At 41.1% G+C, this 25,687-nt stretch overlaps 1 pseudogene; it reads right to left on the reverse strand.

Annotated features, from left to right (window-relative positions):
- Positions 1-1,485: 1,485 nt before the first annotated feature.
- On the reverse strand, positions 1,486-25,388 carry LOC142422689 (adenosylhomocysteinase pseudogene; annotated as a pseudogene).
- Positions 25,389-25,687: the final 299 nt, after the last annotated feature.

The following is a 25,687-nucleotide window of genomic DNA, read 5'->3' on the forward strand; positions in this document are numbered from 1 at the left end:
CAAGATCACCATCTGCTCTATGGGAGAAAGATGGTATTTCTACTTCTATAAAGAGTTACAGTCTCATAAATCCATAGGGGGAGTTCTATTCTGTGCTATAGGGTCTCTATGAGTTGTCATAAACTCGATGACCGTAAGTTTATGATGCTCCAAATCAAAGCCAATTAATATTGAATTGACTGTGATTCATGGCTACCCCATGTAAGTCAGAGTGCAATTTACCTCCACAGGAGTTTCAATGAGTGATTTTTCAGAAATACATTTCCAAGTCTTTTTCTTAAGTTATCTCTGGGTGGACTTGAAACTTCAACTTTCTGGTTAGCAGCTGAATATGTTAGCTGCATCAGCCATGTACTCCTACAGTTTTCAGAAGGTTGCTAAAGCAGGCGAAATTGGCTATAAAAGGACTCACTCTTTCACTGGAGGTCAGTAAGCAAGCTTGTGTCACAGGTTGTTAACAAGCCATCTTCCGATCCTAATGCCACTAATCTGGCTAACAAACAGGAAGAGTCCAACTTTTGACTTTGAGGTTAGCAGTCCGATTCACTACCAAACCAAAACCCACTCCCATCCAGTCAATTCTGGCACATGCCCCTGTGGATTTCCAAGACTCTACTCCTTGGAAGTAGAGCATCACACCTTTCTCCCACAATGAAGCTGATGGTTTTGAACTGCCAACCATGCAGTTGGCAGCCCAACTGTAACCATTATGCCACCAGGACTCCCTAATTCAGTACAAAGGATATTTAAATGAACAAATGGTTTGACCTGGGCTCATAACCAAAACAATGGTGGGTTGAATCTATCCACTGGTGCCCCAAATGGAAGACTTCAGGCACTGCTTATATAAGATCACAAGCATTAAAAATACTGTGAAGTAATTTTATCCTGACACACATGGGCTGCTCATTAGTCAGAATTAACAATGGGGTTGGATGTTGTTTTGTTTTTTTATATATATACTGTTCACACTAAAGAATTGTGTGAAAACTATTTCCTCTTTTGAGGCCCAAGGTCATATAATTAGTGAAAGTTAGACCTCCAATATCAGCATTCTTATGAAGGGACCAGTACTCTTATTGCACCCCATATCCTAATTCATGGCCCCAGTAACTATTCTGGACCAGCTCCACAGTATGTGGAATGTTTGCCTCTGCCTTGCAGAAAGTAAATTTGAACAGAAAGGTAGAGCTCAGGATGGGTCTTTTCTAACCTTTTATCTGGTGCACAGATTTGTTTACAATTTGACATATTTCACCTAATCCTGACATACATTTACTGAGATCTAGCACAAATGGCACCCACTTGGCTGACATCTGCCTTCCGATCTCTGCTAGAAGCAGCAGGAAACTTGTCTCCAGCAAGGGAAGTATCATAGGATTGTTGTTCCTGGCAAAGGAAAGCAAGATTGCTGCCTAACATAGCTAAGAACCAGGCAGGGTTCCTGGTTCTTTCCCCAAGGTCTTTGTTAATGCTTGTGGGGGGTTACAAGATGTCACTCTGTGTTTTGATATCTGTCAGGGAAAAGAATAACAAAAAGTGGTCTCTAGAGAGCTCCTTAGTGGTGATTCATGTGACCATGCCACCCCCAAATACTTTCAGAGCCTCTAGACTCAAAAATGTTGGCAATGACTCATGTATCTTAGGAACCTGATTTGATTCCTACTTATGATAAGAGATCATGTCGGTTCAGTGCCTGTCTTAAGGCGTAGGTCCATGAGTGACCTGGAATATGGCTCTAAGCCAAGCGTTAGCAGTAAAGAAGAGAGACATGAGGTCTCTATGCCTCTCTCGAAGCTTAGTGCTTGCTATGCTCCTAAAAAGTCAATTAGACAGGAAAGTTCTCAGGAACAATGATATTACCTTTGATATTAACTAAGCCTTTATCCCAGTGGTTTGAGCTAGCCAACATGGTAAGCCTAAGAACACTTTCAACATTTGTATGAAGGTCTAAGTCTAGGGAACTTCAAGGCACCATTTCCCCAGTCTAACACAATAGTACGGGCCTTCCAATGTGCCCATTCTAACTGCAAGACTGGCCAGGAGAAGAGATCACAAAGAGGGAAATTGGGGGTATGTCTTAGGGGAACCACTGAGGAAAGAAGCCAACTTTCCTCCAATCGCTCAATCCAATGCTAAGCCGGGTGACCTTGGGGGTTCTGTTTTATCTCCATTTGTAGTTAGTGTGGTTCCCATCCTTGTTTTGAGTTTGTGACAAACAAAACTGCTCAATCTCTAGGTATACAGATTCCTTGAGGATTCTGTGAGGAAATCAACATCTCCCTACTTTGAGGAAATTTCAAGTAGGGACACTCAGGAAATCATTCTTTTCTTTTGTTCTTATAGTTTCTCAACGATAAGCCATATTGAAATGTAAGACTTAAAATAGTCCTTTAATTGGAGCACAAAAATTAAATTCAAATACCAGAAGGTTCACCCACTGTGGACAGGTTTCTCCTAGACTAAAACAGATGAGGAAAAAGGATCCAGCAGTCTACTTCTAATTTATTGATTTGTAGCCAATAAAAACCTTATAGATCATAGCATAACATTGTGTAATACAGTGCTGGAAGATGAGTCCTCTAGGTTTGAAGAATTACAAAAATAGGTCAGGCCAGACAATGTTTTGTCCTGTTACATATGAGGTCATTATGAATCAGCTATAACTGTTAACAACTAACAATACATAATGTATAATAATACATTATACACTAACTTCTCATGGGTTAAAAAACTGAAGCTCAGATGGAAGATATTACATAAAACTTGTTTCCCATCCATCAACAAATGGAAAGGTAGTCACTAGATTGTACCATTCCCAGCTATGGATAGTCACTCCCTGGCTTCTCTGGAAAATTCCACTGGCACTTTAGCACTTATGAAAGTACACTATTCTCATCCTCAGTCAGTTGTTTCTGATCAAAAGTTCACTCAGGTCTCTTCACCTAATAACTAAGTTTATATAAGGATAGCACAGAGCCTCAGCCTTGACATAGCTAACCATTCATCTGCAGAGACAGCACAGGTAGTCAACTCAGCCAGAGACTGCCTTTTAACAGTGACCCAAAAATGGGGCTAGTGGGTGGGAAGTGCATTTCAGCCCTGTCACAAACAACAAAAGATGTCTAACAGAATTATCTGAAAGTTGAATTGACTGCTCAGTGCCACTGCGAGTGTTTAAATAGCAGCTATAGACATAGAAGACTTGTGTAGGAGGATAAGCTGAATTAGTTTATGGCTAAACTCTATTCTAAGTCATGGATTTTTTCCTTACCAAATTAGGAATGAATAGCAAGTTGCCATGCCTTATTCATAAAGCAAATTCTACCGTAAGAAGTGAAAATTTCAAAATGATTATTTCATGAAAACATAGCTTCTTAGGATCACAAATTATAGTGGTGTGGATGGAGACAGAGAAATAACATAATGGAATTATTAATACAAGATAGGAGAGTAGGCTACATTAGAGGGGAAGAATGCAGAAGGAACATAGTTTTGAAGATTTGGGGGTATATCTTAAGTTGGGTTCTCTAGAGGAACAAAACCAGTGAAGTATATGTACAAATACAGAAAAAGAGATTGATCTCAAGGATGACCTCATGCAGTTGTAAAGTCTGTTAAATTCTAAATCCATGGTTCAAGTGTGAGGCTGGATGGGTCTCCTGGTTTACATGGATGTACGTGCTGATGAATTCAAAATCAGCAGGTCAGACAGAAGGCTATGTGCACTAACCCAACACTGGCAATTAGAGAGTGGTGACTCAGACTCAAGATCCAGACATAGTGTTGCCAGAACATCCATGCATGATAGATGCAAGCCCCACAGCCAAGGTAACTGGTTAGCTTTCAACTGATTAGCTTTAACCTGATTGTCTGCTCAAACCAGATCACAAAATAGAGAATGACTGCATAAGATTCCCAAACAACTAAGAATCGTGGCCTAACAAAGTTGACACTTGACCATAGCCTTCATCATTGCAGGACAATTCTGATGGCCTGGGGAGAAATTTTGTAAGGAAAAAGCCCCACCCCATGGAGAAACTTATTATACATAAACCAAAACCTAGAGGACTAACCGTGGAGAGCTGGGATCAACCTAAGCATTCATCAGATCTGCTATCCCGTGTAGTTGGGTAGTCATTAATTACTTTTACTTCTGAATGACAAGGATCCAAAATCAATGCTCATGAAAGCATCTGTCAATTGATGGACCACATTGGGTAAATCTGCTACACAAGACCTCTTTAAAGTGTTGAAGAACTACAATGTCACTTTGAAGTCTAAGGTGCACCTGACTCAAGCCATGGTATATATTCAAGCACTTGATATGCATGTGAAAGTTGGACAATGAATAAGGAAGACTAAATAAGAATCTTCATGTGAGTGGTTGTGCTGGTGCGGAAAATGGAAAGTGCCATGGACTACCAGAAGCAAAAACAAAACTGACTTCAAAGAAGAATAGTCAGAATTCTTCTTAGAATTCTGGTTAGGCTTAGGCTCATGTATTTTAGACATATATTATCAGGAGAGACCAGGTTTTGGAAAAGGATATCACACTTGGCAACGCAGAAGGAAAATGAGAAAGAAGAACCTCAGTGAGATGGAGTCACACAGCGGCTAGTTAGGGATTCAAACCTAACAATTGTGACAATGGTGTACAACTAGACGATGTTACATGCTGTTGTACATAGGGTCTCCGTGAGTTGGAAGTGACTCAAGGGCACTTAACAACAATAATATGTTTGTTGTAGTAGTTGTTTTGTGGATACCTTAATTTTTTCTACATACAAGATCATGCATCTGCAAATAGAATTAAAAGTATGGAGAAATCAGATGGTGGCCAGCTCTCAGAAGGAATAGCATCATAGAGGCTTGTTTTCAAACAAGCAGCCATCTAAGTGAGGCATCAATTAAGAAGCACACCGCCTATGTGATCCAACAATTATAAATAATAAAAAGCCAAATCCGAAGGAAGGAATGACATCAGAGCTTAATTGTGAGCACTGGTTTGCAGAAGGCTGTGGATGACAGTGGAAGCCCACAATCCAAGTTCAGAGTCCACACATGGATTAGCTTCTGGTTAATCCTCTTGGGCCACAGTGTGGTGGTGTGAGTGGCCTTGTTGTCAGGCAGAGAGCATGGCGAAGTCAATTATGGCAGAGGCTGTTAGGGTAAATAGTTACCTTAGTACTGGATCTCCCTTTTGAGTCATTTTCAAATTGTTTCAGATTTTAATATTTTCTACTTTCTCTTGATTGAAGATTCATCTAGTCATTGTAGGTTTTGTTGGTTTGTTTGCTTGTGTGCTTTTTAATGTGTTTTATATAATTTTCCACACATGAAATCCAGGATAGGTAAATCGATAGAGACAATAACTGGGTTAAAAATTATCCACAGTCATGGCAAGGGAGAATGGTGGGAAATGGAGAATTAACAAAACTCTTCTCAACACAAGGACACTTTGTTCTAGCAACCTGGCTTTCTGTGATGCTCACCCTCCTGGCACGATTACTGAAGACAAAATGGTGGTGAAGAAAGCTGATGGTGCCGAACTATTAAGAGATATAACACCTGGGGTCTTAAAAGCTTGAAGTTAAACAAGCAGCCATCTAGCAGGGAAGCAACAGCCCACATGGAAGAAGCATACCAGCGTGTGTGATCACAAGGTGTGGAAAGGATCAGGTACCAGAAGATCAAAAACAAACACTTATATCAATGTGAAGGAAAAGGTACCTGAAGCCCCTCTGTAGACAACTGGACATTGCATCACAGAAGGGTCACACATATGGGACGATTGAGCCAGTTTAGCACCAACAAAGCACGCAACACTCCTCTAGTTTCTTTAATGCTTCCTCACTGCACACACACCCATCATAACCCAACTTCTACCTCACAAATGCTAGAATAGAGTATGTAAATTGGTACAGATAAGAGCTTTCAGCACACAGAAGCCAGGACAGCTAAACCCCTCAAAAACAGTGATGGGAACAGTGATACCATGAAGGGAGGGGGAGGGGAGGGCGAGAAAGGGGGGGACTGATAGCAATCATGACTATATAACTACCACCACCACCACCATCCCAGGGAGACAAACAACAGAAACTTGAGTGAAAGGATGCAGTAGGCAGTGTAAGATATGAAAAAATAGAGATCTATCATTTAACAAGGGTTCACAAGGGTGGGCGGGGGAAAACGGAGCTGATAAGGGCTCACGTAGAAAAATAATGTTTTGAAATAACAATGGCAGCATATGTTCACGTTTACTTGGTATAGTTGATTTATGAATTGTTGAAATATCTGTAAGTGCCCCCAATAAAATGATTTAAATTAAAGATAGTAATGATTAATAAATAAGTAATTTTTAAACTGACAAGAGAAGAAAATGTTCTGAAATGGATTGTGGTGATGACTGTGCAGCTGTTCTTAATATGATTGATTAAATTGTATGATATGTAAACTGTATGCCAATAAAATGTTTTTTAAATCCATTCTCGCTAAGTTGATTCCAAGTTATAGCAGCCCTATAGGCTAAAGTAGAACTCCTCCATACTGTTTCCCAGTCTGGAATCTCTAATGGAAGCAGAGTGTCATGTTTTTCTGTCACATAATGAATGATTATTTTGAACTCTCAAGTTTTCAATTAGCCATTAAGCACTTAAATACCTCACCATGAACACTTAACAACTCATTCATCTGCAAATAGACATAATTTTAATTTTATCTTATATATTTGGCAATTAATAAATATTTGGTTAATCAGCAACAGGATCGAGAAATAATGTAGAGATGCAGAAGCAAGGTGGTCTACAGAATGATCATATGAAGGGATCATTCTGCAAAAAACAGGGAAGAATTGGCATAAAAGAGGGACCAAGTGACCCGTGATCTCAGAAAATGGCTTGAAGTTTAAATGAATAGAACTTCATGTAAAGGAGACTATAGGAGTAAGGTGCGGAGAGGGAGAAAGATAGGCACATTCACAAGGCATCCAACGCTCATTCAGTGCCTTCAAGTCCAACCACCTGATCACCCAGGAACACACAGGAACCAGGCCAGACATGACTTGGTGCCCAACATGACTCAATGTCCAAAGAATTGCCTCCATGGCTGGTGCCAAACCCAGGTCCATGAAACCCAGTGCCCTAGCCAGACCAGCACATAGTCCAGGGCCCAAGCATTTCAGCAGTGCTAGTAGTCCAGCATAGGTCAATGCATATCACAGGGCCTGTACAGCTTAGCACTCTAGTCAGGCCCCACTTGCTCTGTGCTCCTGGACCAAGAGAAGAAGAATCCACCCAAACAAGTTTTTTCTCCTTTTTTTTGTTTTTGTTTCTCTCTTCTTTTCTTCTTCTACTTCTTCTCTCTCCGTGTCCTCTTTTTTGTACGTGACAGTCCATTTTCCCAATTTTTTCTTTCTTTCTTCTTTTTCTGAGCTGCCATTTTCCCTTTCTCTTTTTCTTTCAAATTACTTTTTGATCTATCTTACTCTCTTAATTTTTTTCTCTTTCTCCTCATTTTTGCATTTTCTTCCTTTTGTGTTGTGTTTTGTATTATTCTCCAGCAACAATCATCAGAAACAACCACCCTCACCTGACCCCGCAGCTCTCCCAACCCTAAGAGTTTCAATACACTACTGCAGAATCAATCATCATGGCATGCACACACACACACACACACACACACACACAAGAATGGGGGGAAACCCAGAATCAAAAGAATTTTCTGAAGAAGAAAAGCTTTGGAACTACCAGGTAAAAATCTTCAGAAGAATGTAAATGAAGAAAGAGTATGAGAGAAAAATAGGGGGGTGGGGATAGAAACTTTACTAGAAATCTTACAAGAAAAATTCCAAACAGAAAGCCAGAAGATGAACACTAAGAAAGCAGACTTAAAATAATCAAATTGATGACAACTCATAGTGACCATATATGACAAGGTTCCTAAGATTGTGAGTTCCTAAGATTGTAACAGGACTAGAAAGCCTCATCTTTCTCCCCCAAAGCAGGCTGATGTTTCAAAGCACACATCTTACAGTTAGTAGCCCAACGTGTCACCGCAGCACCGCTATGAATCCTAGCCAACAGAATTACACACAGTTTAAGAGAATAGAGTAATAGAATAAACAAGTGAAAGTCAAATGTGTGAGTTTGAAGATAAAACTCTCTACTGCAATATATAAGAGGAACAATAAATAAAGAGAACAATGAAGTCTGGAGAAAACCTAAGAATTGATTGAGAATATAATTTAAGTCTCATCAGGATTCTAGAAGAGGAATAAATTTTTTAAATTAACACACAAGAAATCTTGGATACATTTATCTACACAAGAAATGCACCTCAGTGAGTTCCCCCTATTCATAATTGGATGATAGGAATAAATGGGTTACCAAATAACGAGTATTGGAGGGATGATTATAGGAAATCACAATGATAAACCTGACTTGAATGGTTAAAACCTTGTCACTTGATCCTCCCTCTGAGACACATTGGGTCTGATCTGGATTTCCACATTTTCTGGGTTTTTTTCTTTTCATAAAGGTGTTTATCCCTGATATATTTTGTCTTTATGGGTAGCCCTCTTGAAATTTTGTTATATGTTTTTCTGTATTTCAGTTTATGAAACTAGTAGTCAACCTATTAACACAACAAGTAGAACAAGGGTCCCTGGGAGGCACAGTGGGGAAGAGGGTGGTGAAGAGGAGCTGATATCAAGGAGTTCAAGAGGAAGAAAATGTTTTGAAACTGAGTATAGTAGCAATTGTACAATACTAATTGACATGATTGAAGTGTGGAATCATATCCATTTTAACCTTTGAAATTAAGAGTGAAATATTTTCCATGAAAAAAATGGTTTTTAAAAAAAGAAGACAAAACCATCCTGAAAACACACAAAGAAGAGAAAATAAGTTTTCAACATGTGGCAAGAATTTCAAATAGGATAGCCCCCCAAAAGAAAAATGTGTCATAGTACAACTTTTCAATATCAAGGACCAGGAGAGAATTCTGACAAGAACAGTTGACCAAATAAGAATAAGCTCAGATCTCTCAGCAGAAACCATGCAGGAAAAAAGACAAAGGAATGACATATATGAAATTCTGAAAGGAAAAACTACTGACCAAGAATCCTATACCGTCAGAATAATCTCTTAAATATGAGGGAGGAAAAGGAGTATATCTAGATAAAGAGAATAAATTAATTGCTAAAAGTAAGAGCAACATACAAAAAATATTAAGTGGAGTACTCAGGACATATAATCAAAAAAGGACAACCCTGTGGTCAATACACAAGACAACCCCATACAGAAATCAATAAATTTAAAACAATATTCAAAACAGCCCCAAAGTATAGCCAAAGAAACCAATAACACCATAAAATGACTGAGAACAAAAATACAGTAACAAATTGACACATACCAATAATGACCCTGAATGTCACAGGGTTCAATGCACCAGTTGAAATGCAGAGAGTAACAGACTACGTAACAAAATAAGACCCATCAACATGCTGATTACCTGTGTGACCCAAAGGCTGTGAAGAATAAAATCCCAGGCATAGTAGGAAATGGCATTAAAGTTTGCATTCAGAACAGCCAGTTTTCAGAAGCCTATGAATGACAGTGGAAACCCAAAATCTACTTATAGGGTCCCCCCATTTGGTAAGCCTCCAGCGAATTCCCCCATTGACAGTAGTGCTGGAAAGTAAATAACCTTCTTCTCGGAGTGCCTTAGAAAATGAACTAATGTGGAAGTCATGAGGTTAAATTTAACACATTATCATTTATTCTTCCTTTGAGCAATTTTAAATTTGTGCTAGTTTTTAATTAATGCTTTCTTTCTATGAGGCTTTTCTGCTTTATTTTGTTAATGTTCTTGAGGGTGTTTTGTGTTTGTTTCTTTTGCTTTATTGTGTGTTTTTCTTTATATAAAATCCAAGATGAGTCAATCAATAGAAGTAATTTCTTAGGGATCTTATAGAGGAGGTAAGGAGGAAATAAGAAGCTAATAATAATGAACACAAGAAAGGAGAAAATTTTTTTAAATCAACCAGATAAGAAGTTGGCTCTTTGAAAGGCTTAGAAAAACAATAAGCTGCTAGCAAAATTAACAAAGAAAAAGAAAGGGAAATGCAAATATCTGAATAAGAGTTGAAACAGGTGATACCACCACAAGGCCGAATGAAAATTTTAAAATAATAGCACATTATTATGAAAGATTGTACTCCCCCAAATTTAAAACCTAGATTAAATGGCCAAATTTCCAGAAACACACTATCTACCCAAACTAACACAGAGGTAGAAAACCTCAACTAAAAAATTTTTAAATACCCTCAACTAAACCATTAGTTTAGATCATAGATCAGGTCATTGAAAACTACCAATTAAAAAATGTCCAGGGCAGCTGATACCAGGGACTTAGGTGGAGAGGAAATGTCTTGAGAATGATGAGGGTAATGAATGTACAAATGTGCTTTATACAATTGATGTATATATGGATTGTGATGAGCTAAATAAGCCCCCAGTAAAATGATTTTTAAATATGACCAGGGCCAGATGACTTCACCACAGAATTCTCCCAATTATTCAGAGGAGAGTTGAAACTAATCCTCTGAAAAATATTTAAGAATATAGAAAAAGACACAAAACTTGTGAACTTATTTTATGAAGGGAACATAAACATGATATAAACCAAGCAAAGACATTACAAATACAGAAAACTACAGACTAATATTCTTTATGAGCATAGATGCCAATTTTCTTTTTAAAAATCTTGGCCAATGGAATATATCTAAATTGGCCAACAATATATCTAAACAGAACAAAACAAAAATTATACCATGATCAAGTCATATTTATACCAGGAACACAGGGACAGTTAAACATTAGAAAAATAGTTAATGTAATCCACCCTATAAAAACCCAAAAGATTAAAACCATATGAGCATATCAAATGATGTATGAGAGACATTTGACAATATCCAACACTCATTCCTGATAAAAACATTCAGCAAAATAGGAATAGATAGGAAACCTCTCAACACAATAACACAATATGCAAAACCAGTGGCCAACATCTTGCTCAACAGGAAGAAATTGCAAGCATTCCCCTTGCAAATGGGAATCACACAAGGATGCCCCTATCTCGACTCATATTTAACATGGTGCTGAAAGACTGAGCCAGACCTATTGGACAACAAAAATCAACCAAAGGAATCCAGATTGGTTTAAAAAGAAAGAAAGAAAGAAATGAAACTCTTATTATTTGCAGATGATATGATTTTATAAGTAGAAAATCCTGAACACTTCACCAAAAAACATGGTTGGGAACAATCCAGAGATTTGGCAGCTTGGCAGGATACAAGATTAACACCTAAAATTCAATCTGATTTCTGTATAATCGTGAAGAGAGCTCTGAACAAAAGAAAACAATGCTATTTACAATAGCCACACACAAAAAGAAATCATTAGGAACCAACCTAACCAGTTTTCGTATCTAAAGCAAACTACAGAGCACTAATGCAAGAAACCAAGAGAGATCTACATAAGTAGAAGAATAGTCCATGTCATGGATAGGCTTAATATTCTGAAAATGACAATACTACCCAAAGCAATCTACAAATATAATGCAATGCTGATCCAGAGCTGAACTTCAGTCTAAAAAGAAATGGAAAAACTAATTACTAGCATCATGTAGAGAAGGAAGAGACCCAAGATAAGCCAAAACTTTTTTTAATTAAATACTTTTATTGGGGACTTTTACATCTCTTATCACAATCCATACATTCATCCATTGTGACAAACACATTTCTACACGTGCTACCGTATCATTTTCAAAGCATTTTCTATGTACTTAGGCACTATCAGTTCCTCATTTTCCCCTTCCATCCCCACCCTCCCTTCCTCATGAACCCTTGATAAGTTATAGATTATTATTTTCATGTCTTACATTGTTCTCTGTCGCCCCTTACCCACTTTTCTATTGTTCATCCCTCTGCGAGGGGGTTATATGTTGATCCTTGTAATCAATTCTCCCTTTCTCCTCCCACCTTCCGCTTATTCTCCTGGTATTTCTATTCTCATTGTTGGCCCTGAAAGGTTCATCTATCCTGGATTCTCTGTGTTGCAGCCTCTTGTCTGTAGCAGTGTGCATGTTCTGGTCTAATCCAATTTATAAGATAGAATCGAGGTCAAGATAGTGGAGGAAATGAAACACTAAGGAACTACAGGAAAGTTGTGTCTTTCAATGGTGCATACTGTACCCTGACTGGCTCATTTCTTCCTTGTGACCCTTCTGTGAGGGGATATCCAATTATCTACAGATGGGCTTTGGGTCTCCACTCTACTCGCTCCACCCCTACCCCATTCTCATTGGGTATGATTTTCTTCTGGGTGTTAGATGCCTGATCCATCAACACCTCATGATCACACAAGCTGGTGTTCTTCTTCCATGTGGGCTTTGTTGCTTCTCAGCTAGATGGCCGCTTGTTCATCTTCAAGCCTTTAAGACCCCAGATGCTGTATCTTTTGATAGCCGGGCACCATCAGCTCTCTTCACCACATTTGCTTATGCACCATTGTGTCTTAAGTGATTGCGTCGGGAAGGTAAGCATCACAGAGTCCTGGATTATTAGAACAAAGTGTTCTTATGTTGAGGGAGTACTTGAATGGAGGCCCAATGGCCATCTGCAACCTTAATTCTTAACATATAGATATAAGTACATAAATCTATTCCCCTCTCATTATATATAAATATATTTACATATGCACATGCCTGTATTTAGACCTTGATAAATGCCTTTTGCCTCCTGGTTCTTTCTTCTATTTCCTTTTACTTTCCTCTTGTCCCACCATCATGTTCGGCCTTCATTTGGGTTTAGTAATTTCTCACTGCCACATTGCCCTTCATTGAGCCCCACTAGGCATCCTATACCTTCTCTCCACTGATTTGAGTTTACTTGTCTTTCCCTTGTCTTGGTGGGTCCCCCGCTTCCTTTGTCCTACCTCCCCTTCTCCTGTATTCCCCCAAAACATCGGTTCTTTCTGTTCATCTCCAAATTGTTTATCCCGACTATCTTGTCTAAATAGACATGCAGAAACATTAATAAGCACAAAAACCAGGCAAAGCCAAACAAAACTACAAAGTAAGTCAAAACTAACAAAACAATAACAACAACAACAAAAAGAAAGCCACTGACAAAAATGGAAAAGCCTATAAATCATTCAAGGTTGGTTTGTTGGCCTTTATGAGTGTTTTCCAGTCAACTCTCATGGGGTGCCATACTCTGTCTCCAAAGTCTAGTTTTGGTTTTCCCTGGGGATTTCATCCCTTTGCTCCCCTTGCTGCTCTGTTGTGTGCCCTTAGTGCTTTGCCCCAGTGGGATGTGGTCAGATTGGACACAATTCCCCCACTGTGTCTCCAGTGTTGTCTCCTACAGCACTATGGTTCAGTGAGCGACGTGTCTCATAGTGGGGCCAGCCCTATAGTCCTCTCTGTGCATTGTCTGCTCTGAGCAGGAATATCATCCTTGGGGCTTGGTGGGCCAGCATGTGTTCCCTTCCTTCTCCATTCTTCTGCATTTGCTCCTGTGTGCTCTAATCAGACACACCCCTCTCACCAAGCTCTATAGTTCTAGAAGTGCATTCTTCTGGGGGAGGGGTCCACATAGTTAGGATTGGGGCCAGCCCCGCAGACCTCTATATTGGTTCCGTTTTGCATGTCAGCATGTTGTATTCATGTCTTGGTGCATCAGTTGAAGCCAGGTCTCTCCCTTTCCTGTGGATATATAAACAATACCTTCCCTTGGGTGGGTTAGTGCCCTGCTCAGCCCCTACCCAGGTCATTTTTTCCTCCTTATTTCCCCCTCCTATTTAGTTGGCTGACATATGTATCCCTGGATTGGGTTTGGCCCCTGCCATAGTAGCTGGACCTTACCCCAGGAATGTAGGTATATAGTAACTTTTCTCTTATTCCCCAATTTTTTTAAGCTTACCTCAGTGGGCTCATGTTGTACTAGTCCTTTTGTGCTTGGCTTACTTTGCATGATTTCCTCCAGTTCTTCCCATGCAGTAATGTGCTTCATGCGTTCATTGCTGCTTTTTAGGGATGTGTAGTACTCCATTGTATGCATGTTCCACAGTCTTTGATCCATTTGTCCGTTGATGGAAATTTGGGTTGTTTCCACCTCCTTGTGATTGTGAACTGTGCCGCTATGAACATTGGAGCAAATATGTCTGGCCATGGTCTGTTTCTTGCCTCCTCTGGGTATATGCCCAGTGGGGGGATTTCTGGGTTGTATGGTAGCTTAATTTCATCTGTTTTAGATATCGCCAAATCCATTTCCATAATGGCTGTACATACCTACAGGTCCACCAGCAGTGCTTGAAAGTTCCTATCTCACCGCAGCCCCTCTAACACTTTACTTTTTGACTTTTTCAATTGAGCTATCTTTGAAGGTATTAGGTGGTATCTTATAGTTGGTTTAATTTGCATTTCTCTTATGGCTAATGATCGGGAACATTTTCTCTTGGCCATTTGGATTTCTGACCTTGTGAAACTACTCGTCAGGTCCTTTGCCAACCTCCTCTGTGGGCAGTTAGTTTTTTTTCTTATTGTAAGCTGGCGAAGTGTTGTAGACTTTAGTAATAAGGCCTTTGTCTGGTGTGTCATTGCTATAGATGTTTTCCCAGTCTGTGGGCTCTCTTATTACTCTCTTGGTGAATTCTTTCGATGTTCACAGGTGTTTTCTCTTCAGTATATCCCACTTGTCACTTTGTGCCTCCCCTGTATTTGTATCCTTCCCAATTTCCAATAGTCTATGTATTCCTTGTGCCAAGTTCTCAGGTTTGCCCAATTCCCTCATTAATGGCCTTAATAGTTTGGGGTTTTACCTCAAAGTCTGTGATCCACCTTGAGTTTATTCTTGTGCATGGAGTGAGGTAAGGGTCTTACTTCATTTTTCTGCTGGTAGATATCCATTTTTTTCCAGCAACACTTATTGAAGAGGGGATCCACTTCCCATTTGGTATTTTAGGTGCCCTTATCAAAATTCAGTTGTCTGTATGTTGATGTTTTGATTTCGGGGTCTTCAGTTCTTTTTCATTGCTCTGAATATCTGTTGTTATACTAGTACCACACTGTTTTGACCACTGTGGCTGTGTAATAAGTGCTAAAGTCAGGTAGAGCAAGCCCTCCCACTGTGTCTTTCTTCTTGAGGAGTTCTCTGCTAATTCTGGGCTTCTTCCCCCTCCACATGAAGTTGGTAATCAGTTTTTCCAGTTCCTTAAAGAAGAATAATGGTATTCATATCAGGATAGCATTAAATTTATGTAGTGCCTTGGGCAGAACTGACATCTTTACTATATTGAGTCTTCCAATCCATGAGCATAGAATATTCTTGCTTTTGTTGAGGTCACTCTTGTTTTCTTGTAATGTGTTCTGTAGTTTTCCTCATACAGATCTTTTGTTTTTTAGTCAGGCATATCCCTAGGTATTTCAATTTGTGCTTATCTATTGTAAAAGGTACTTTTTACAATACCCTTTTTAAAAGAACCTCTTCTTTTTAATTGCCTCTTCTGTGATCTTGTCTGATGTGTATAGTAATCCAATAGACTTCTGTTTGTTGATCTTGTATCCTGCAACTCTGCTATATTCCTCTATCACTTCCAACACTCCACTTGGTGAGTTCTGGGGATTTTCAATATATGAAATCATATCATCTGCAAATTACGACAGTTCTGCCTCTTCCTTCCTCAGGTGAATACCTTTGATGTCTTTTCTTTGCCTTGTGTTGTTAGCTAGAACCTCCAATACGATATTAAATAGGAGTAGGGACAAGGGGCACCCTTGTCTGGTCCCCTTTTTCAGTGGACTTGTTTTCATATTTTCTCCATTGATGACCACGTTAAGCCAACACTTCTTAATAAGAACTAAGTAGGAGGGTTCTCACTAGCAGATCACACATCCCATCACACAGCCACAGTGATTAAAAGAGATTGGTAAGGGTGCAATGATTAATACATAAACCAAAGGAAAAGAATAGAGAACTCAGAAATAAATCCATCCACCTACAGATAATTATCATTGACCAAGGGCCAAAAAATTAAATGGGAAAGAATTACTCTCTTCAACAAACGGTGCTGGCAAAATTAGATCACCTTCTGCAGAAGAATGGAACAGGACCCATACCTCAAATCATGTACAAAAAAACGAACTCAACATGGATCACAGACCTAAATGTAAATTCCAGGGTTATAAAAATCATCAGTGAAAAACTGATGAACATTATTACCAGCCATCGACCTACTAGCAAATATAACAAATAAACATATGTAGATGACAAAATAGATCCCTGGGACCTATTTTAGGACTAAAAATAATTCACAGTAACCCTATACAACAGAGTAGAACTGCCCCTCCACCCTGTGGATTTCTGGGACTGTAACTCTTTCAAAGGTAGGAAGCATCTTCTGGTTTCAAACTGCTGCCTTGACAGTTGTTCTTTGAATGTAAACCCCCACCTAGGTTAAAATTTAAAAATTATTTTTAAAAATAAATAAATACTTAAGGAATCTATACTTGGACTATGGTGTTGGCAAAGAATATTGAAAGTACAATGGGCTGCCAAAAAACAAACACTTCTTATCTTGGAAGACATACAACCAGAATGCTTCTTAGAGGCAAGGATACCGCGACTTCATCTCTCATACTTTGGATAGGGTATCAGGAAAGACCAGCCCAAGAGGATGATATTATGCTTGGTAGAGTGGAGGAACAGCAAACAAAAACTTTTTCAAGGAGATGGGGTGAATTCAATGAGACAGATTGACATGGAAGCTATAGCAATGGACTCAAGCATAAGAACAATTGTGAGGATGGCATAGGGCCAGGCAGTATTTCATTCTTTTGTGCAGAATGTAGCCATGAGTAGGAACTGGTTCAACAGCATCTAATAAGAACAATACACATGATAGTGTATAAAGTAAGACCAAATATTAAAAGTTGGTGTTAGAAAAACCATCTCTTCAATGATTTAATATGCAACCAATTCCATTTCAGTGTAAAAAAAAACTCTACTATGGTTGCAGTCAGATTCTATCCCTAAAATGCCAGCAATCTTGCAATGGCTGTACATCTTGTCCCCACAAAGAAATTCTATTATGTAATTCCTTTTCTTTATAGCCATTAAATAACAAGTTCAAAGACTTGACAGGAATACCACAAGAGGTGACAAGTCAGTCTATTGGTATTGATATGATAGCCTTGCTTTTTCTGCCTTGACTTTCACCCAGGGCATATATCTGGACACACTTGGCATGCACTCCATGTGAAAGGTCAAGGGAAACATCCATCAGTATGGTGGAGGAGGGGGGTTACTAGAAATCATGCTATCTTCCCTGTGCTCCTCGTGACACACCCCTCTTTTTGAGAGAACATCATTGTTCTATACCAAACCCACAATCCAAAGCTATCCCTACTAGGGTCATAAATGGAAATCCACACTCATCAAACATGCATCGAATTCTATTTTACTCGGGAAATTATCATATAAATGGTTGCATTGCTATTGGAAACATATTTAAGATTTTAATGACCAAGGAGGATATTTATGGCTATTACGGATTTGCTCATCCTCAGTAAATATGTGTTTAATCAGTTTAGTATCATTTACATCTATGGTTCTGAGATGGTTTTTGTAGTCTTAACAGAAAGCACTGTCATTGATATGTTTCCAATGGGGCTCATTAAATAGCACTTTAAGTTTGAAGATTGGAAATTAGAAGAGAGCAACTGTCCAGCATTCGAAAAACGAAGGTGCAGGAATAAGATTGAATACAGGAGCAGCCGGAGAGAGCAGGCAATTTAGAGTAGCAGGAAAAATGTCTGGACCAAGCATTGATCAAAATTAAATGCTGTGTCTGCTATCTCTTCTTTGTGACCCTGGTGCTTACAAGTCACTTAAACTTTCTTTGCTGCAATTTCGACATTTTTCAAATAGTGATCATCATACCTAATCAGAGCTCACATTTTGGGGGTGAGGAATCTTATCTGTGAGTATATGAGAAAGTACTGTGAAAGTCATGCAATCTGAGCACACTTGTCAGCTGATCCGTTTTGGATATATTGGTTAACTTTCTGATCCTTGTTTTTTGTTTGTTTGTTTGTTATTTCATTTGCATGAAGTGAATTATCATGATAGTACCTATTTTTAATAATAATGATGATAATACATATTTTGGAGGACTTGCCAAGTTATATATGACAATGCACATTAGCTTCACACAGGCCCATTATCAGCCATTCAAAATATTTTTCCTCACTTAAAATCAAACAGCAATGTATTTACTTTCCCAAGATAAAATTCAAAGCATGTGGGAAACTTCGGATTGACAAAGTTTCCCTCTGTTTTCTGCCAGAGAAAAATCATCCTGCTCTCAGAAAGACATTTGCACCACTCACATTTGCTGGATTCCAAGACCCCAGCCCCTACATATACATACTTTCCACTGATCTTTGATAAGAATTCCTTTACAAAGTTCTAATTAAGATGTTGAGCTTGGTCAGGAGGGCTGTCATTAGATTAGGACACGAAGAAGATGTTGCATCTGATTTGGTTATAATCCATCCAAGAAGGGCAGAGCAGGCATGAGTTGGAGACTTGGATTAGCAAAAAATGTCATCAGAAAATTTCTTAGTAGACAGTATTTTTTTCAAAAAGAAGGCAGCCAAGAATGATTTCCACTCATAAACATGCAGCTACATATTGTGGGATCTACATCAAGTGTGGACCCAGCTGTGCCCACTGAGGGTCAAGTCCTCCAGTCATTTCTCTCTGACCATTTCTAGAGTCATCAATCCTCTCAGCAAACCTTCAGAGAAGTCACCTTACTCAGTTTGCCAGGCTTAGCAGTTCAGCCCAAAGCATACCCACAGAAACACAGAATCATGGAAAGAGCCGGTTGATAAGGAATAAAAGTCAGAACCTAAGCAGGCAATTCAGACATTGTGAGGATTTAGTTCTCTTGATTGAACTGGACCGCAAACTCACAGCCATCCCATTTCACCCTCACCCCCCATGTGTATACACACACACACTCCTCTAAGTACAAGCAGAAGAGAGATTATTTATATAAACCAGGCAGGATTATAAAACAGTTGAGAAATTAAACTCTCAAGAATATTTTGGCTGAGTTGCTAACCCATTTCCCTCCCTGAAAAGCCCAGAAAGGAGAAGGAGGTAACAAGAAAAATCAAGATCCAAGGGGGAAAAAACCAACATATTAAGTTCTTTTTCATTAAATAAATAAACTCTATCTGATAGACCTCCCCACAGGGTCCTTCAAAATTACTTTAAGGGGGCGGGAGGAAGACTTCTTTGTCTTGACTGAAGTGAAAGAAGACATTTCATTAATTTCTCTCACTTTAGTCAGAATCAAGTACAAATTAAAATCTAGATATAAAAATGGATGGTAAAGCAGTATGTTGATCAGGATTAAGCTATATCCCTGTCATGAACACAAGCATCTCATGATGGTTCCAGATCTATATAACCAGACTCAAGTTTTTAGCTCCCCAACACCCCTCTCCACCTGGAACGACTATAAGGAACTCAAATGCAGCATCTCCTTCACTCTGCACTCATCCCAGCATCTTCCAACAGTATCTCTAATGTAAGGATATCTTTCCTGACCAGTATATCCAACTAAAAATGTTAGGCATCTTCCTCACTTGCTTCTTTCTCAAACACCAGATGCATTTGGTGACCAGATTAAATAGTTACATGACCCGAAGAGAGATGACTCACTTGCACCTCGGCGTTTGTCCTTATAGTGGTGGTCTCATACAATATTTGTCCTTTTGTGATTGGCTCACTTTGCGCAGCATGATGTTCTTCAGGTTCATCTGTGTCATGAAATGCTTCATAATCTGGTTTTTGTTTTACCGATATATTGTATTCCACTGTGTGTATGTACCAAAGCTTCTCTATCCATTCTTCTACTGATGGGCTGGTGAACTGTTTCCAACTTCTTGCAATTGTGAACTATGCTGCCACGAACATGGGGTTGTATATGTCTGTTTGTGTTCTGTCTCGTACTTTTTTTAGAGTAAATACCCAGCAGAGGAATTGCTGGATCATATGGGACTTCCATTCTCAGTTCTTTTACATAGCTCCATATTACTTTCCAGACATTTGGACATGTTTACAGACCCTTCAGCTGTATATGAGAGTTCCAATCTCTCCTCACGCTCTCCAGCACTTGTTGTTTACTGTTTTTTTTTTTTCTAATTAAGCTGTCATTCTCAGTGTAAGGTGATAGTTCCTTGTTGTTTGGATTTGCATCTCCAAGAACAAGAAAAAAAAAATTTTAAGCAGAGCAAAATAAACGTAGAAATATTTCAATCAATAAGAAAGCAAAATATCTTGAAATCTAGAACAGACTTAAAATTAGTCAAGAAGGAGAACTTTCTGTTCATGACTTTCTTTCCCCATTTTTTCATTGGATTATTTTTTTTCCTTATTAAGGTGTCGAAGAATTCTGTTGATTTTAGTAATGAGCCCTTTGTCGTGTCTTTGCTAAAGATTTTTCCATTTGAGGATTCTCATTTTACTCTGTTGATGTGTTTAACTGTTTCATTTTTAGTAAGTTCCAGTTATCTGTTTTGTCTTCCACTGTCTGTGCTTCCTTTATTATATTTAGTACTATGTGTATTCCTTGCAATGGGGCTCTTAATTTTGTCCCAATTTTTTCATTGATGCTCATTATAGCTCTGGGATTTAGGCCTCTAATTAATCTCATGGTCATTGTTGTTCATGAGTAGAGGTAAAAAGTCCTGTTTCATTATTATGTGCATAAATATTCAACGGTTCAGAATCATTTGTTGAAGAAAGTGTCCTATTCCATTAAATATTTTTGATCCAATAAAAAATAGGTGGATGCTTTTGTTGCGGAGTTTTCTATCCTGTCCCATCAGTCTGTGTATCTGTCGCTGTACCACTACCAGGCTGTTTTTGCTACTGTGGCCATGCAGTAAGTTTTGAGGTCAGGTTGTGAAATGACTCCTATTTTGTGCTTCTTTTGTGTGTGTGTGTGTGTGTGTGTGTGTGTGTGTGTGTTTTAATTTTAACAATTTATTAGGGGCTCATACAATTCTTATCACAGTTCATACATATACATACATCAATTGTATAAAGCACATCTGTACAGTCTTTGCCCTAATCATTTTTTTCTCCTCTTTTCTTTTTTTACATTTTATTAGGGACTCATACAACTCTTATCACCATCCATACATATACATACATCAATTGTATAAAGCACATCCATACATTCCCTGCCCCAATCATTCTCAAGGCATTTGCTCTCCACTTAAGCCCTTTGCATCAGGTCCTCTTTTTTTTTCCCCTCCCTCCCCTTTCCCCCCTCCCTTTTGTGCTTCTTACTAAGTTCTTTGTCTATCCTAGCTCTCTTCCCTCTCCATAGGAGGTTCTTAAAATGTTTTTGTTTTTTTTATTTCTTTAAAGAAATAAATTGGCATTCGCCTCAGAATTGTGTTGTATTTATAGATTGTTTAGGTAGTATTTTAGGATATTAAGACTTCCTATCCATGCACACGAGACATTCTATAATTTGTGTAGGTCTCTTTTGGTTTCTTCTAAGAATATGTGGTAGTTTTCTATATAGAGGTCTTTCTTTGGTTACTTTGGTTATGTTTATTCCTAAGTATTTCATCTCTTGTGTGGCTATTGAAAATGGTATTGCTTTCTTGGTATATTTATTTCTGCTTGCTAATCTTGCCTGCTAATTTCTCAGTTGTTCCCAACAATCATGTTGTGGAATCTTTGGCGGTTCCTATACATAAAATTAAAGCATCTACAAATAGCAAGGGCTTCAGTTCTTTTTGGCCCAGTTGTATTCCCTTGATTTATTTTTGTTGTCTAATGGTTCAGGCTAGTACTTCTAGGATACTGTTAAATAAGGGTGAAGATAGGAGGCATCCTTGATTGGTTCCCAGTCTCAGAGAAACCGTTTTCAGTGTTTCCTCCATTGAATGTGATGTTAGTCATTGGGTTTTCCTATATGGCCTTTATTGTATGGAAACATTTTACTCCTACTCCTATTTTGTTAAGTGTTTCATTAGAAATAGGTGTTGGATATTGTTGGGTGCATTTTCTACCTTTTCCACCTTTTCCTTTGTTTTGCTTATGTGCTAGATTGTATATTTTTTAATGTTGAATCTTTCTTGCAGTCCTGGATGAATCTTGCTAGATCATGGTGAGTTACTTTTTTGATATATTGTAGTATTCTATTAGCCAGAATTGTGTTGAAAAATGTTGCATCTGTATCCATGTTTGTAGTTTTCTGACTGTGGATTCCTTGCCTAGTATTGATATCAGGTTTATGCTCACTTTATAAAATGAGTTTGGAGTTTTCTGTTGCTTTCTGTCTTCTGGAAGAGCCTGAGTAGAATTGGTGACAACCCTTCATTGAATATGTGCTAGAATTTTTCTATGTGAAAAATACGACTTTCCTCTAGTTCCTAAATGCTTCCTTCCCCTGCCCACCCCCACTATCATGATCCGAATTCCACCTTGCAAGTGTGGCTAGACCAGAGGATGTGCACTGGTACAGATAGGAACTGGAACCACAAAGAATCCAGGGTGGATGATCCCTTCAGGACCAGGGGTGTGAGGGCGATACTGGAAGGGTAGAGGGAGAGTGGGTTGGAAAGAGGGAACCGATTACAAGGATCTTACAAGGATCTAATGTGACCTCCTCCCTGGGGGACAGACAACAGAAAAGTGGGTGAAGGGAGACATCAGACAGGGCAAGATATAACAAAATAATAATTTATTAAATTATCAAGGCCGGTGATTCTGAGAAGATGGCCAACCAGGGGACCCGCATACTCTGAGAGCTCTTTTGAACAAAGCAGGTTTGGTGTTCCGGTAGCCAAGCGGTAGGAGTGTGGTGAGTGAAATATCCCTCCGGGACAGCACCCAAGCCCCACCCCACGCATTTTTCCTGAGCAGGGGCCTGGGCGATACAGGACCCCATTCTTGGGACATCTCTGGTCACTAGGCTGCTGCCATCGCCGCTGCGACTAGCAATAGTCCCACACCATCCCCAGACCAGGACCCCAGCCCAGAGTCACTTGCCTGCCCTGCCGAGACACGGCAGTGGTCGCTGTACCCCCTACAGCAGCTGCCCACTCGTGGACCCCACGAGGAAAAAAAGCTTCCCTTTCCCACGGTTCCCCTCTCCCCACGTGGCAGCGATCTGCCCTTGGGCCTGCATCCCTCCCCTCCATTCATCCAACGCCAGGATAACTGACCTGCAGGCCATCTGGGGCTGCGTGGTGACCCCCACAGGGGACCATCCACCCGCACCACTACCTGGGACCTCTCCACCGGCACTCCGTTTGCCCGGCCACCCACACCCATCAGCTTGGCGCCCGCTCCACTCCCTGCCCAGGAAACTGCGCTGGGCACTTCCCGCTAGCAGAAGCCATAGCCCAGCCCGCGCCTATCCTATCCCAACACTGTGTTTCTGCCTGAGCCACTGCAGGCTGGCCTGCGGAGACCTGAAGCCCCAGCCCTGGGCACTGAGTCTGCCTGCTGAGGGCTCCCCTTCCAGCATTGACAGTGCCAGGCACAGCAGTGGGTGCCCCTGCCTACTGGGAGCACAAGCAACAGGGTTCCGCACTCCTGCGGGAGTGGCATTGCCCTCCCCAGTGCGCCATGGGGATTCCAGTGGCCCGAGGCTCCAAGCTCTGAGCCTGGGCAGAGGACAAGCGCCATTGCCCCCCCGCAGTTTGCCGCCAGAGCCGCTGCTGTCCGATCTGGCTTGCACCACGCTGCCATGTAGCCTGCGCCACTCACAGGGCCAGCGGCTTAAGCAATTAATGTTCCTCCTGCTGGGGAGCCTAGGACATGGCTTTGCAGTCCCTGCCGGAGCCGTCTAGGTGCTCCAGCTGGCTCTCACCACCAGCGGCCCTGGTGGGGTCCCCAGTGCCCGCTCCTAGGCCTGCCCCAGCCCTTCCCAGCCGGCACAGGTGGCAGGCGCTGCGCCTTGTGACTCAGCACCAGTAACATAGCGGCCCCAGCACTTTCCAGCCGGTGCAGGAGGCCCACCCTTGAGGACATGCTCCTGCCTATGTAGCCTCCGCCCACAGGCTCAACTCTACAGGCCTGCAGGGACCTGGGAGGGCCTGCTGATCTGAAGAGCACCCCCCCCCCTCACACACACACACACATAGCCCGGCTCCGGAGCCCAAGGTCCACAGTTCTAACTGCGCTAGCACCTGGTTGGTGAAAGAGTTGCTCATCATGGGTGGCCCATGGCGCAGCCTAGGTTGACCAGCCAGCCCTCAGTCAGGAGGATGATAAGGCGCCCGTTCTTCAGCCGGTAGTGGTCCACCTGAGGTTTTATATTCACCTTCTCCACAGAGTTCTTGTTCAGCCACTTGACATCGATCTCCACGTCAAAGTGTCAGATGTTACACATCACGGCATCATCCTTCATCTGCTCAAAATGCCGGCCAAGGATGATGTCGACACAGCCCGTGCTGGTGACAAAGATGTTGCCCTCCTGACAGGCCTCGTCCATGGTGGTGACCTCGTAGCCCTCCATGGCGGCCTGCAGCGCGTTGATGGGGTCAATCTCGGTCATGATGACACGTACCCCGAAACCTCTCAGGGCCTGGGCACAGCCCTTGCCCACATCGCCATAGCCTGCGATCACGGCCACTTTGCCGGCCATCATCACGTCTGTGGCCCGCTTGATGCCATCGATGAGGGACTCCCGGCAGCCGTAGAGGTTGTCAAACTTGCTCTTGGTGACAGCGTCGTTGACGTTGATGGCAGGCACCTTCAGGATGTCATTGGCCTTCATCTTGTACAGGTTCGTGCAAGGACTCCGGTCGTGGTCTCCTCAGAGATACCTCGAATGCCCGCCAGGAGCTGTGGGTACTTGGTGTGAATGAGGTTGGGGAGGTCGCCGCCGTGGTCCAGGATCATGTTGAGGGGCCCATCCTTGAAGTACAGCGTTTGCTCAATGCACCACAGGTGCTCCTCGTCCGTCTCGCCCTTCCAGGCGTACAAGGGAATGCCAGCCTTGGCAATGGCAGCTGCTGTATGGTCCTGGGTGGAAAAGATGTTGCAGCTGGACCACTGCACCTCAGCTCCCAGGGCGACAAGGGTCTCAATAAGGACAGCTGTCTCCATGGTCATGTGCAGGCACCCGGCAATACCAGTGCCCTTCAGCCTCTTGGAGGCGGAGTATATCTCGCGCATGCGCATCAGTCCAGGCATCTCGTTCTCTGCAATGTCCAGGGCCTTACGTCCCCAGAAGGCCAGGCTGATGTCAGCGACTTTGTAGGGCAGTTTCTCCGTCATGTTGGCGGCGTTTCGGCGCGGAGGGGCAAGGGCAGAGGGGGCCGGCCTCAAGCTGGGGAGAAGCACTTGGCAGGCGCCCGGGGCAGGACTGCTCTAGTTCTTTAATGCTTTTCCTCCCCCCACTATCATGGCCCCAATTCTGCCCTACAAAGCCTGCTAGACCAGAGCATGTACACTGTTACAAATAAGAGCTGGGAACACAGGGAATCCAAGACAGATAAACCCCTCAGGACCAATAATGAGAATAGCCATACTAGGAGGGGAAGGGGAAGGTGTGGAGAGAAAGGGGAAACCAATCAC

The sequence above is a fragment of the Tenrec ecaudatus genome, chromosome 12, assembly GCF_050624435.1.
Source record: "Tenrec ecaudatus isolate mTenEca1 chromosome 12, mTenEca1.hap1, whole genome shotgun sequence".
NCBI classification, from domain to species: Eukaryota; Metazoa; Chordata; class Mammalia; order Afrosoricida; family Tenrecidae; genus Tenrec; species Tenrec ecaudatus.